Source organism: Aethalodelphis obliquidens, unplaced genomic scaffold (genome assembly GCF_003676395.1).
Source record: "Aethalodelphis obliquidens isolate GAN/ISIS:26980383/991018 unplaced genomic scaffold, ASM367639v1 scaffold43, whole genome shotgun sequence".
Taxonomy (NCBI): Eukaryota; Metazoa; Chordata; class Mammalia; order Artiodactyla; family Delphinidae; genus Aethalodelphis; species Aethalodelphis obliquidens.
The window spans coordinates 16,537,857-16,553,644 of NW_020837987.1; the positions used below are offsets into that span (position 1 = coordinate 16,537,857).

Here is a 15,788-nt window from a genome sequence, read left to right on the forward strand (position 1 = left end):
GCGGCATGTGGGATCTTCCCGGACCGGGGCACGAACCTGTGTCCCCTGCATCGGCAGGCGGACTCTCAACCACTGCGCCACCAGGGAAGCCCCAGTGCTTTTTTAACTATGGGAAGATGCAAGAAACTGGGTTCATAAAATTGTCTCCTAAAAATATCAATCTGTGGGCCAGTTCTGCCAGTTTTCCCGGAGCAGAGAAGAGAGTGCCTCATGCTGATCTTCGCCCTGAATTCCTGTCAGGGTGGCTGTAGTTCAGTGACTGCGGTGGCTAATGTCTTGTTTCTTGTAGAACTGGATGGTGAGCAACATTCTCCATTTTACAACCCCTTCCCTTTCGGTCTTAATTTCAACCAAGTTTTGGGAGGCATTTCGTGACCAATTTGTCCCACGGTGCTAAGAATGCTCATTCCCAGGTCAGGTGAGGATTTCGTGGATGGGCTCCTTGATGTGCTGTAACTGGACTAAGCCCTGTTAACAGTAGACAAAAGCCTCTGGACCGCCTATCTTACCAGTCTGTTATGGTCCAGGTTCCCTCTTGTTGCTTCTTCCCACATCTAGAGTTACACTATTACAATCATTGATCTTATAGGACTATATTTGGTCAACTGTTTCAAGTCACATAGTCACTATTATTTTTATTGGAGGCTCGGTCACACATTTGGTAATACAAGAAACAATAATCTTGTAAAATAGGCAGAATACAAGTAGTATAGCTATTATCATTAATAAGGTCCTAAGTAAGTATTTAAGTTACGAACTTCCACTAGGTGTGACCCATTATCTCCGAAGGTTGTCAGACCCAGTCTGTTCTGCACCAATTGTTATCTCTTTTTTTTAACCACTTTTAAAAATTGAAGTATAGTTAATTTACAATGTTGTTAGTTTCAGGTGTACAACAAAGTGATTCAGTGTTATATGTGATTATATGTGTTATATGTTATATGTGATTATAAGTGTTATATGTGATTCACACATATAATATTTATATATTATATATATCCTAAAGTATATATATAATATATACTTTTTTCAGATTCTTTTTCATTATAGGTTATTACAAGATACTGAATATACTTCCCTGTGCTATGCAGTAGGTCCTTGTTGTTTATCTATATTACATATAGTAGTGTGTATATATTAATCCCAAACTCCTAATTTATTCCCCCACCCCCCCCTTTCCCCTGTGGTAACCATAAGTTTGTTTTCTATGTCTGTGAGTCTATTTCTGTTGTAAATAAGTTCATTTATATCAATTTTTTTAGATTCCACATATAAGTGATATCATATGATATTCGTCTTTCTGTGTCTGACTTCACTTAACATGATAATCTCTAGATCTATCCATGTTGCTGCAAATGGCACTATTTCATTCTTTTTTATGGCCAAGTAATATACCATTGTGTATATATACCATTTCTTAATCTATTCATCTGTTGATGGACACTCAGGTTGCTTCCATGTCTTGGCTATTGTAAATAGTGCTGCTATGAACATTAGGGTGCATGTATCTTTTTGAATTAGAGTTTTCTTCAGCTACGTGCACAGGAGCAGAATTGCAGGATCATATGGTAACTCTATTTTGAGTTTTTAAAGTAACTTCCATACTGTTCTCTCCATAGTGGCTGCCGCAACTTATATTCCCACTAACAGTGTAGGAAGGTTCCATTTTCTCCACACCCTCTCCCTCATTTATTATATGTAGACTTTTTGATGATGGCCATTCTGACAAGTGTGAGGTGATACCTCATTGTAGTTTTGATTTGCATTTCTCTAATGATTAGTGATGTTGAGCATCTTTTCATGTGCCGATTGGACATTTGTATGTCTTCTTTGAAGAAATGTCTTTTGATCTTCTGCCTAGTTTTTGAACCAATTGTTATCTTTAAGGGAAATAATAGATTGACATTGTACATAAAGTTCACTACAGATGTCTGCATGTATAACACAGGTGGTGAGTCACCATGACCCCTTACAGGAGTGAGAAAGGAATGTTATCTTTTAAGGAGTTATGTAGCTAGTACCAGAAGAATAAAAGTTGATCTTTAATATCGAGCAGGTATTTTTCTTGTCTTGCCTTTAAAATATGATCTTTAATTCATCAAATTGCATTTTTAATATAATTGTTATTCTATTCCACACTTGAGATAAACTTGTTCACTTCATCATATACATATCAATAATACCTAAATATAATGTAATTTCAAATTCATTATACATTCATTCTGAAAGTACCTGGAAAGTTTATTTTTTATTTTAAAATTGGAAGGCATTTTAGCTCTTTGTTTTCTATTTCTGAATGTTCAGGTATGGATAACGAAGCTTGTAAAATATAGTCTCCAGATGACATTGGGATTATTTTGACCTAAAGAATAATGGATTTTGCATTATTTCTATGGATATTTAGTAGGGAGGTATATTCTCTTTAATATGAACACTAGAGAAAGTAAAACTAGATCACCTGAGGTCTGATAACTTCATTTCCACCCTCAACAATATTTAATGGTGTTCAGGAATTAGTAGAATAGAATGCAGTAAGCTAATGAGGGCCCATTTAGGAAAGCAGCTTGTCTTTCTGACAAACACACATTGGTTCTATGCATATTTTTCCACTGTCTTCTCTAGAATAGTAATGGTGATACTTTCACAAGTAGGAGACTTGAGGAACAAAGCGGTTTGTCTGCCCCTTGCCTACGTTTCCTCCCTCAAGTCTTCCAGCTTCCCCTCTACTGTTCGGTTCAGACACCAGCTTCCTGCTGTTCTACCTTCTACTGTTGGTTTACACAATCTCAACAAACCCAATCAAGTCAGCATTCGAGGCTGTGAATATTTAAGCCAACGTCATTGCAAACAACCAAGAACTCTTCTCCATCGAGGGGTCTAGGCAGCCGGGAGGCCTCTCCTTTTTCTGCTGATTTTAGGCTCTTTAATTTCCGAAATGGGTCTTGCTCAGCCTGAGGCAGCTACCCCTTGGTTGAGGTCACTGCGGTCCCGGTTGAGCTTACACTTGCCCTTTGCACTTGTTGAGGGTAAGGGGCATTGTCTGGATGGAGGACCCTCGGCTAGACCCATTTCTGCTGTTCCTGGTCAGCTCCTTCCTCACTCTTTCCAGGGCAAAGGATCCCTGCACACATCTGTCCCCCAAAGTGAAGACCATGCCGGAGGGTGTACGAGTTTCATTCTGTGTTCTTCTCATTAATTTGCTGACTACATACGGAGTATGTACTATAGTCCAGGCTTGTTTTGTCTGCATCAGGGGTAAAATGATAAGCCAGTGGGATACACTCCCCCACCTTATCCAGGTTGTTTTTCCATAATGGAAACAAGCACACCCTGTCACTTACTTACAGCCGTGCAAGTCAGATGCCCCAAAGCAAAGGACGTGTGCACTCATTCTCCTGTGACCCTCTACTTCCTTGCCCTCCCTGGCATCCCCATCACATCCAGCTGTGCCTCCTCTGTGCTGTCCCCGTGTGGCTCATCACAGCTGGAGAAAGCACACCCCCAGATTGACTGGTCTCACTTCAGATTCCTGGCTCTGTTCCCTCACATTCCCTGTGTGTCTGCTCCATGCCCTTCCTTTACAGGCCCTCATAGGTCCAATTCATCCTCTCCCATCTTTTCCCTCAAAGGCCCTGTTTCTTCATTGAGCCCCTGGAGCGAAGGGAAGAGATCTCCTCTAACTGGCTCACCCATCTGCCTCAGGGCCTGTGTTGTCTCCTCAGTACCGACTGTGAAGAGTCTGTCCCTGCTCCTGGCTGCGGCTGACCCTGCGATTGTGCCCTTGTTGCCAACTTCACTCTGTGTCAGGACCGCATGGCATCCTTCCTCCACTGCATCATGTATTTGACTTTTAGGGGGTTATTTTCATCAGCATACACAAATGGTGGTGTTGCCCATCTTACACACAAGGACCAACACACACACACGCCGAAACCTTTTTATGCACTCTACCATCTTTAAAACAAAGCATTCTTAATTAACTACATTTTCCCACTACTAAGTACCTTTTCTCTATGCTCCATTTCAGAGCACAATATACTACAAACTTGTTTATGTTCTTTGTCTTCAATTCTTGCCTCTAGTTCTCCCGTGAACCCCACCCAATCAAGCTTTCACATCCACCATCCACTGATACTTTCTTTACCAGAGTCACCAATGACCTCCTCTTCTCTCAATCCAATAATTTATTTCCCCTTCTCATCTGGGCATTTCCAGAACACATTGTTTATATTAGGACACCCTGTCACTCTATTATTATACATGTACACCTTCATTCTACTTTTTTTTTTTTTGGCGGTACGCGGGCCTCTCACTGTTGTGGTCTCTCCCATTGAGGAGCACAGGATCCGGACGCGCAGGCTCAGCGGCCACGGCTCACGGGCCCAGCCGCTCTGTGGCATGTGGGATCTTCCCGGACCGAGGCACGAATCCGCGTCCCCTGCATCGGCAGGCGGACTCTCAACCACTGCGCCACCAGGGAAACCCTTTCATTGTACTTTTAAACATCGTACCTTATTGCTGAATTACCCTTATGGAATATAAGCTACTGGAAGCTAGGGCATTTTGTTTCCTGCTATGTCATCAGTGATTAGAATCATCTTTTTCTTTTTTTCCAAAGGGGATGATGCTCTCTTTCTGTCACATTATTATTTTATTTAAAAAATTAAAAAAAATAATTCTTTTGGCTGTGCTGCACGGCATGTGGGATACTAGTCCCCCGAGCACGGATCAAACCCGCAGCCCCTGCGTTTGAAGCGTGGAGTCTTAACCACTGGACTGCCAGGGAAGTCCCAGAATCACTTCTTACTGATAGAATGAATGAATGCATTTTATCAGTGCAAAGAAGAAAGTTTCTGTAATGGGTACAATCACAGATTAGTAGGTCAAACGGTCAAGTAAAATATATTTGTGACACTGAATTCCTCACTTCCATAACTTTCCGACGTAGTGTACTAAGCACCTGTCGTAAACGGTCACGCTGCGTTTTGTTCACACATTGTGAATTTTAGGCAACATGTGCTAAACGGATCTAACTCATCAGGGAAGTAATGTTTTCATGAAATTTTTCCAAACCACCAAATATTAATTTCAGGATTCCCTCTCCAATGCTCCATTCTACTCCCAAAACAAAATAATAATCTTATTTGTCACGTAGAACAGGTTTGTGTTTTTGTTTTTGTAAGTGACCGACTGCCTAGAAAACAGTGAATCAAACAAGTAGGAGGTTTATCATTCTCGCCTAACAGGAAGAGATATATCAACTGACTTTGTTCTAAGGCCTGAGAGTATAATAGTCCATGCAACTCATGGCCAGTCTACGAGGTGTTCCAAATGAGGCAAAAGTTATTAGAGGACTCAGTGTTGTCTAAATTACAGATTTATTTCCTTTCAGCTTCATCTCAATCTAAACAAACTAAAATAATTCTTCAGGGACTCCCCTGGTTGCGCAGTGGTTAAGAACCTGCCTGCCAATGCAGGGGACACAGATTCGAGCCCTGGTCCGGGAAGATCCCATATGCCACGGAGCAACTAAGTCCGTGCGCCACAACTACTGAGTCTGCGCTCTAGAGCCTGCGAACCACAACTACTGAGCCCGTGTGCCACAACTACTGAAGCCTGAGCGCCTAGAGCCTGTGCTCCGCAACAAGAGAAGCCACCGCAATGAGAAGCCCGCACACCACAACGAAGAGTAGACCCCACTCAGCACAACTAGAGAAAGCCCGCGCACAACGAAGACCCAACGCAGCCAACAATAAATTAAAAAATAAAATAAAATAATAATTCTTCAAGTTTTAATGCAGATATTCTGATTCTAGTTTAGAATAGTTATAGTTTAATGTCATCTCTAAATGTATTTTCATATTGGACTACAACTTAATGGAAATATAACTGTTATATCATAACTCAGTGATGTTCAGAATTGGGAAAGCTACAATAAATATTTCCCATGAAGCAGCAGAGATGTCAACAGGATTTCCCTGGAAATGGTAAACATACTCAATTGAGGGTGCACTTAAAATGTTATTTTAAAGTTATGTTTGTTCTGAAAGACATGAAATAATTCTTACATTATACTTCTCAATTATATTTTTCACTTTTATTCATTTTAATTTCCACATATAGTTGCATGGTAATTACACCAACATAATGACTTTCTTCACTCTTTTAATTGCTCCACATCAAGAGCTATGCGTTCCCCTAATTTCTCAGCCACTGTGCAGCTAGGCAAGACCGTGAGAACAGTTTCACCAAATAGAGTGTGAGTGGAAGTAATGCATTACTCATCTGAATGACCAAATCTATATGTCATAAATTACAATATCACAATCAGAGCTTCCTCTTATACAAATATACCTGAGAGAAGGGAAAACACATATCCACAAAGACTTCTTGTAAAAGATGTCCATAGAATCATTTTTCTTAACAGCCAAAATGTGTAAAGAACCCCTCCAATGAGTGACGACTGGGTAATCAAACTGTGGATATTACTACACAGCAATAAAAAGTTATGAGGCACTAATAAATGTTACAATATGGATGACGCTTGTAGAGAGTAAACTAACTGAAAGAAGGGAGAAATAAGGCCACGTTATATGACTTAATTTATATGAAATGCCCCAAAGAGCCACATTCAGACAGAAGGTAACTTAATGTTTCCTTGTGGCTGGGGATGGAATATGGAATAACTGCTAATGTGTGCAGGTTTGTTTGTTTTTTTAAAGGGGAGTGATGAATGATGAAAATACTGTGGCTGGACATTGTACATATACAAGTCCTACCATACTGTGCACTTAAAAATTGTGAATTTTATCATATGCAAATTACACCTCAACAAAACAAACACAATCTAGTATCTCCATAGCAAACTCAGGAAAGAGATCTGCTCTATCATACTAACCACGGCCTACAAGGTGCTGGGGACATGAGTTCCAGTTTCCATTGTACTAATGGAAGGAAAAGACGATGACAGGAATAAGGGCAAGACGGGGAGGAACTGAAGAGATACACTGCGAGATAAAATCAACATAGCGAGTTTCCAAAAATTCCAGTGATGCACCTGCACATTAGCAACAAGTCTCCTGCTTCCACATTCTGAGACTTTGGTTCATTATCTCGTATCATTTCAATTCTCTCAACCTAAATGTAAAACGGGAGAGGCCTCTTTGTGTTTAATATAACACATGCTTTGTACCTGTCATTGCTCTACGTACACTTTCATACCACACAAAACTGAAAATAACTTTGATTTATGCATCCTCCAGATTCTTCACTGAATCCATAAAAAGGAAATACAAATTAAATATACAAATTGGGCTAAACAGTATTTTAAAAAGACGATAAATATGACTAACAAAATGGAATGTTACTACAGCTTAGAAACTATGAAACATATTACTTATTACTGTAACTTCAAATAGATTTTTATAGCCTTTCAAAATGGCTATTATGGGGCTTCCCTGGTGGCACAGTGGTTGAGAGTCCGCCTGCCGATGCAGAGGACACGGGTTCGTGCCCCGTTCAGGGAAGATCCCACATGCCACGGAGCGGCTGGGCCTGTGAGCCATGGCCGCTGAGCCTGTGCTCCGCAACGGGAGAGGCCACAACAGTGAGAGGCCTGTGTACCACAAAAAAAAAAAAAAAAAAAAGGAAACTCATGAACACCGATCCTTTCAAATTATTTCCCTGAGTGCTCCAATTACAAAAAATAGGCTGTTATATTTCTTTACTTCTGAAATTTCTTCTATTTTCTTATATTTTTCGCATCCTTACTATATTTCTATTTTCACTTCATGTAAAGGTGCAATCCATGGGTCTAATTTTGGCCTCCATGCACAAAAAGGCAGGCAAAACTATAATCATATCGTGTATACCCATGAATGTTGGGAGGCAGGTGTTAGGGTGTGAGAATCTGAAATTTCACTGTATTTTTATTATAGGCACAGAAATAATCTAGGATACACCACGGAGTGAATAGCTAAATGCAAATTATGAACATACATTTTCAAAACTGTAAGTTGTTTGAGTCGAACATGGAAAGAGATTGTTATATATGCCATTCAACCCAAACAGCCAAATAATGTATTATTAGTGTTCATCTATTCTGTCACTCCCCAGGCTCTCAAATTTATATCATATTGTATCTTAAAATTGTGTCCTAGTTTTTCTAGGTTACACGGATATGAATAAACCCCACCTAAAGAAGTAGGTCCTATTTTTTTTTTTTTTTTTTTTTTTTGGGCCGTGCAGCGCAGCTTGTGGGATCTTAGTTCCCTGACCAGGGACTGAACCTGGGTCCCTGGCAGCGGGAGTGCGGAGTCCTAACCACTGGACCGCCAGGGAATTCCCAAGAAGTAGGTCCTTTCATCTTACTGATCCCTTTCCTGAGACCATCATGGTGACAAATGAAAAGCATGTAATGAAACTATGACAGCAACAGGTTTCTAACTTCAGGTTGCAGGTCATCAACAGTAATGCAGCCTTTTCAAGAAACCTCAAATAACTAAATAAAAAAATTTCACAAACTGAAGATAATTAAACTTTCCCACAGATGTCCTTTCTCCACTGGCAGATTTAGTTCCCCCAGTATAAATTCTCTTATGTGTAAGTCGATTGACAGCGCTGGTTGAACACTTTATCACCTTTGTTACATTCGTAATGTTTCTTTCCGGTATGAATTCTTTGTGGTGGATCCTGAGGTCACTGCTTAAAGGCCTTGACACACTTGTACAGCTTCTATCTTATGTGAATTCATTCATGACCACAAAGGTCCACATTTCTGACAAAGCTGGTCACTGTCATTACGTTTGGAAGGTTTCTCTCTGGTAAGAATTCTGTTATGTTCCACAAGCCTGGTTGCAAGCTTTGCCACATACTTAAGGTTTTATATGATTTCTCTCCTTGATGGAGTCTCTGATCTTAAGGCTTGACCACCTGCATAAGTTTTATCTCAATCCTTATATTCTTTCTACTATGAATTCTCCAATGATCCCCAAAGCTTCAGCTTTTAATAAAAGCACTGCCACGCGTATCAGCTTTATGATGTTTCTTTTCCGTATGTATTTTCTGATGCCTAGCGAGGTTTGTAAATTGGGTAAATGCTCTGCCACACTCATGACACTCGTAAGGCTTCTCACCAGTGTGTATTATCTTATGTCGATTAAGATGTGAGCTATCTGTAAAGGCTTTGCCACACTCATTACATTTATGAGATTTCTCTCCAATATGAGTTCTCTTGTGACGCCAAAGCTGTGAATTCTGGACAAAAGCCTTATCGCATTTATTACATTTATAAGGTCTTTCTCCTCTATGAATCCTCTGATGTGCCGCAAGGTTTGAGTGCTGGGTGAAAGCCTTGCCACATAAGTTGCACTGGAGTTCTCCAGCGTGAGTTCTCTCGTGACCCCAAAGCTGGGAACGCTGCATCGAAGCCTTGACACACACACTACATTTACTGGTCTCCTTCCCGGTGTGCCTTCTCTGGTGCCTACTAAGACTTGAAATTTGGGTAAAAGCTCTGCCACACTCCTCACATTTGTACGGTTTCTCTCCAGTATGGATTGTCTTATGCTGAGTAAGATTTGAATGTTTTGTAAAGGCTTTGCCGCACTCAACACATATATAAGGTTTCTCTCCAGTATGGATTCTCATGTGCTGGGTGAGGATTGACCGCACGGGAAAGGCTTTGCCGCACTCATTACATTTGTAAGGTTTCTCGCCAGTGTGAATTTTCTCATGAATCCAAAGGAGTGAACGTTGAATGAATGACCTCCCACACTCTTGACACTTGTAAGGCTTCTCCCCAGTGTGCAGCCTCTGATGACTTGCAAGGACTGAATTGCGACTAAAGACCTTGCCACACACATCACATTTGTATGGTTTCTCTCCTGTGTGGATTATCCGATGGTTCCTCAGGGCTGAGTGCACACTGAAGGCTTTGCCACACTCATTACATCTGTAAGGTTTCTCTCCAGTGTGGATTGTCTTATGTTGCGTAAGATTTGAATGCTTCCTAAAGGCCTTTCCACACTCAACACATAGGTAAGGCTTCTCTCCAGTGTGGATCCTCTTATGCTGAGTAAGGCTTGAATGCTTCCTAAAGGCTTTGCCACACTCATTACATGTGTAAGATTTCTCTCCAAAATGCACCGTCTGATGACTTCCAAGGATTGATTTTCGACTGAAGACCTTGCCACACACGTCACATTCATATGCCTTCTCTCTTGTATGGATGACCTGATGTCGAGTGAGGTTTGAGCGCTGATTAAAGGCTTTGCCACACTCTTTACATGTGTAAGGTCTCTCTCCAGTATGAATTCTCTGATGACACGCAAGGTGCGAATTTCGACTAAACACCTTACCACATACATCACAATTATATGGTTTCTCTCCTGTGTGGATTAACTGATGTCTACTGAGGTTTGAGCCATAAGGAAAGGTTTTGCCGCACTCATTACATTTGTAAGGTTTTTCCTTGTATGCTTTCTGGTCTTGTGTCAGTACTGAAGGATGCATAAAGTCACTCTTATATGTACTAGAAATGTTGGTTTGGACAATAGAAGAAATTGTCTGAAGTGGTAAAAATGAGGTACTACTGTTGATACTCTTGTCAGCCTGATTAAATTGATCAAATTTCTCTTCACTTTTAAATATATGCAGTTCATCCCGAAAGCTTAATGTAAGCTTATTTTCAATAAGTTTGTTTCCAGTATCCCTTCCACCATGTTGATTTTTTCTGTCAGTGAGATTTTCACTATGGGTTATAGGCATTCCTTTGTAATTTCTTTCATCATCTCTCCACTGACACTCAAACACATGCATGTCTTCCTGGATCTCCCTGAAGTAAAAATCTCTGATTTCATGGCTTTCATGTCTTCCCAACATCACTGTTTGGAATACTTCTCCTGTGTCACTGTTCGCTTTTGGTTTTAATTTCTTGATCACATGTATATGAGAGACAGCTACAAGATACAAAGAAACATAGGTATCCTATTAATTACAGATCGTAAATAAATGTTTCATGTTGAAAACGTGATATGACGCCAAAGGTAATACTTATCCTGAACAGAGTTATAAAACTTCCCAACCATGATCTTCAGAATTTTTGACACACTGAAGAAATAGGATCCTTTATTAATGAAAGAATAATCACATGTAATTCAAATTAATTTTAGGGTAGCCTAGTCAAACACCCTATGACAAAAACACTCACATTGTGGAAACGTAGCTCTCAAAGAAAGGTATTTTCCACCATGACCACAAAGATCACATACCTGTTGGCAGTAAACATACTGCTGTCTCATAACTGAGGAGAAAAAACCATAATATATATTTTATGCATAATTATTGTACATAAATAAGTACTAACAGACAATGTACTGTAATGGTAAATAATCCAAAACAAGCTTATCTAATGAATAATCTAAATAACTCGCCGTTTAGAATCACAAAACCATTGCAGCATTGAGAAAATAAGTCAATAAAACAATTTATAAGAAAACAAAATATTTATCTTAATACACATTATAAATCCACATGTCCCCATTGAGAATAGGCATTTTACAGCATTAATAAGTGGTGCGTGTCAGATATATTGCATAATACAGGCTGAAAAAACATCATCTATAAATCACAATATAAATTGATAAATATTCTAGTAAATCATGATAAAGCCAGCATAAATAATAAGTCACCATATTATAGAAAATTTTACTCTGTGGAACTCTTTTTTTTTTTTTTTGCAGTACTCGGGCCCCTCACTGTTGTGGCCTCTCCCGTTGCGGAGCACAGGCTCTGGATGCGCAGGCCCAGTGGCCATGGCTCACGGGCCCAGCCGCTCCGCGGCACGTGGGATCCCCCAGGACTGGGGCATGAACCTGCGTCCCCTGCATCGGCAGGCGGACTCTCAGCCACTGCGCCACCAGGGAAGCCCTACTCTGTGGAACTCTTAACATTCCCCCTTTAGAATAAAGAAAGGACTTCTATTCTAGAAGGAGCACACAATATGAGAACTGGGAGTTATGTTGAAATCACCTACTCATGCAATATCATGTCAGGAAAATACATAACATTATAAAGAAGAGCTGGAGAAAGAAGTCAGGAGTCACAGTTATGATTTCATGACTGCAGTTATATCAGTCAATTAATAGAGGAATTCCCTCTCTATGCAGTGCCCTTTAATTATCCTGTTCACTGGCACCAAATTGTATGTGATACAGAGTAATGTGCTTTGAAAATTTACTAATTAAGGTCAGAGACAACATTGTTGAGAATATACTGCAAAATAAAAACATACAAGGTGCATTGCAGACAAAGGGATATCTCATAATAAATATGACAGAAAGTTGACATACCTTGTTACAGAAAAGTAACTTTTGAGTCTTTACTGTAAAACATACAATATTCTAAGCCATCTAAAAACACTAATTTGGGGACTTCCCTGGTGGCTCAGTGGATAAGACTTCACGCTCCCAGTGCAGGGGGCCTGGGTTCAACCCCTGGTCAGGGAACTAGATCCCACATGCATGCTGCAACAAAGAGTTCACATGCCACAACTAAGGAGCTGGCGAGCTGCAACTAAGGAGCCCGCCTGCTGCAACTAAGACCCCACACAACCTAATAAAAAAAACCAAAAACCAAAAAACCACTAATTTGTTTTAAGGCTTGAGGTAAAACACCACTATTTTTAAAATAAGGACAGCAGATTCACAGGGTTTATGTACATAACACAAATCTACACAGAAAGTGAGAGAAGCAAGATTTGAACCTGTACCTACAGAATCAGACATGTTCCTAAGCATGACTGGCCACTCAGGCAGTACAGATTACAGAATATTACAATGAATACCAGGAGCTTAGAAAGAAATACTTCAAGGGAGATATAAGAACTCAGCTGTGTCACTGTAACAGTGTGACTCGGCCACTCCTCCTGGAATTTGCTTTTGAGTCCTCAGCCCTGTGCATTCTGATTCAGGTCCTGTCTGGAGAAAGTTGTTCAGTGGATAAATAGGGGTCATTTTTTACAGTGTGAGTAGTGCAGGGGTAGGGTGGGGGGGTAAAGGAGTGTTGTGGAAATCGGGGAGTTCCAGAGTACAGACTTAATAACTCTAGGAAATAACAGTGTATTCCATCCAAGTCAAGATACCTGGTGAGAAAGGTCAGGTCTGAGGAAGGGCAAGAGTGGAGGGCAGGGAGTAGCAAACACGTGGGTGCACAGCTTGTGTTTGCATGTCTGTGGGTCTACAACCGTACGAGGGTGACTAAAATACTGAGCTCGGAGGAAAAGAAGAACTGGCAAGGAGCACAGTGCTGTCCCAGTTTTAACTAATGTAATTATATACAGACTATGGGGCAAAAATGGAAGAGCAGGTTTACACCTATAGCAATACATGCTGTGAAATTTGTTAAACTGAGTATCTCATGCGTTCCATCTCCAGGCATGTATTCAACACACAATGATATTCCAGGATATGTGCAAGAATGGGAGAAGAATAAGGAAATGGCCATCAAGAGGAGATGGATGTGTTTACTCTGTACACACACATGCAGGTACAATAAAATGTTGTCAGTGGTACAGCAAAATAGGGGGATTTTGATTTCAAAATGATGATCTCCTGGCTGGGTGGGCAGAGAGTTTGTCTGGAGAAACCAAGATAGCAGGAGGTGTTTGCTAAGGTCTGAGCATTTTAAGATGTGATAATGTTAGTTTTTGTTTTAAAAAAAAGAATTTTATTAAATAAAACACTACTTATATAAAATCTTTTAAAAAAGAAATCTAAGACTCTTTGTTTGGTATTAAAAATAATAGTGTCCCTTTTCCTGGGGTCTCTAATTACTTGAACTCATATCCTGGATCTCTTAACACAATCTCCGCCATATAAAAGGCATGAGTGATGTCAGCAAGATGGTAAGACCAACAAACTCAAGGCAATGATTACCCCATGGAGACACCCAGTTAATAACAATATACAACCAAAGGGGGAAAAAATCCTTTGGGAAAACTCTGGAAACCAGTAATAAAGCTGCAGCACTCAAACAAATGACTACCCCCAAAACACTGAACCAAAAAGTGTCCGAAAGATCATGACGATTTGCTAGGCTTTGACTCACTCACTCCCCAGCACACTGCTGTGAGAATGAACACGAGAAAGCCTCCCAAAACCCAGATCTGCCCTCAGGAGGAAATGCAAATCAAAACCCCAGTGAGATATCACCTCACACCCCTCAGATGGGTTACCATCAAAAAAGACAAGAGATAACAAGTGTTGAGCAGAACGTGGAAAAAAGGGATCGCTGCTGGGAAGAATGTAAACTGTTGCAGCCACTATGGAAAACCGTATATAATTTCCTCAAAATATTAAAAAAAAAACACCCCGCTATCATATAATGCAGCAATTCCACTGCTGGGTATATATCGAACAAAATAAGATCACTGTCTTAAAAAGATACCTGCATTCCCATATTCATTACAGCAGTATTCACTACAGCCAACACATAGAAACAACCTAAGTGTCCAAAAGATGAATACTGAATGATCTCACTTATAGGTGGAATATATACATATATTCCACCTATAAGTATAATATATATATATATAGGTGGAATATATATATATATATATAGAAGAACAAAAAAGACCAAAGCTAGCAGAAGTAGAAAAAAGTAGATCAGAGATAAATGAAATAGAGAATAAAAACTACAGAAAACCGCAACTGGAAGCTTCCCAAATTCCAGCTCCGTCCTTAGGAGGAAATGCAAATCAAAACCACAGTGAGCTATCATCTCACACCTGGTAGAATGGCTATCATCAAAATGTCAAGAGATAATAAGGGGAGGTGAGGATGTGTTGAAAAGGGAACCCAGTGCAATGCTGGTGGGAATGTAAATTGGTGCAGCCACCATGGAAAAGAGTATGGAGCGTTTCTCAAAATATTAAAAAACAAACAAAAAAAGAATGAAACAGGAGGGAAGGAGGCAGGGCACAACCTTTGAAAGAATGACAAAGCCTGAGGACATGACATAAACTGATTAGAACCAAATGGATCCAAGATGACTGACAAGTCAACTTTTTCCACTTGACCTTGAGCCTCAGTATACGCTCACATCAGCAAGCTAAATGACACACCCACAAGCGCCATGACAGTTCCAACACCGACCATAAGGATCAAAAAGTGGGCAGTGGCCCAATTCCTGGAAATCCCCGCCTCTTCCTAAAATAGCTGGAATACTCCTCCCACTCATTAGCCTATGAAATTACCCACCACTATAAAAACTGACCACCCCAGACCCTGGTGCCTTTTCTCACCTTCTGAGATGGCCCACACTCTGTCTGCAGAGTGTGTTTCTCTCTAAATAAATCCACTTCTTACCAATCACTTTGTCTCTCACTGAATTCTTTCTGCCATGAGACATCAAGAAGCTGAGCTTCATTAAGTCCTGAAACCAGGTGTGTGATCTCAGTTGGAAGACTGTGGGTTTTGGCCGGGTTCGAGTCCTGGCACGTGGGTTCAAGTCCCAATCTGAGGTGCATGGTTTCACTCCCATAGGATATAGCAATCCCACTTCTGGATACATACTGAAAGGAAATGAAATCACTACCTCAGATATCTGCCCCCCATGCTGCTGCAGCATGATTTACAATAGCCAAGACATGGAAATAACCTAAGTGTCCAACGGTATGTAAATAAATTTTAAAATGGTACACACACAATGGAATATTATTCAGCAATAAAAAAATTAAGTAGTAAATCCTGCTACCTGTACCAGCATGGACAGACCTTCAGGGCATTATT

The 15,788-nt window shown here is 40.4% G+C and overlaps 1 pseudogene; it reads right to left on the reverse strand.

Moving 5' to 3' along the window:
- Nucleotides 1–7,754: 7,754 nt before the first annotated feature.
- Nucleotides 7,755–15,788, reverse strand: part of LOC113605714 (zinc finger protein 665-like) — a 49,043-nt pseudogene continuing 41,009 nt past the window's right edge.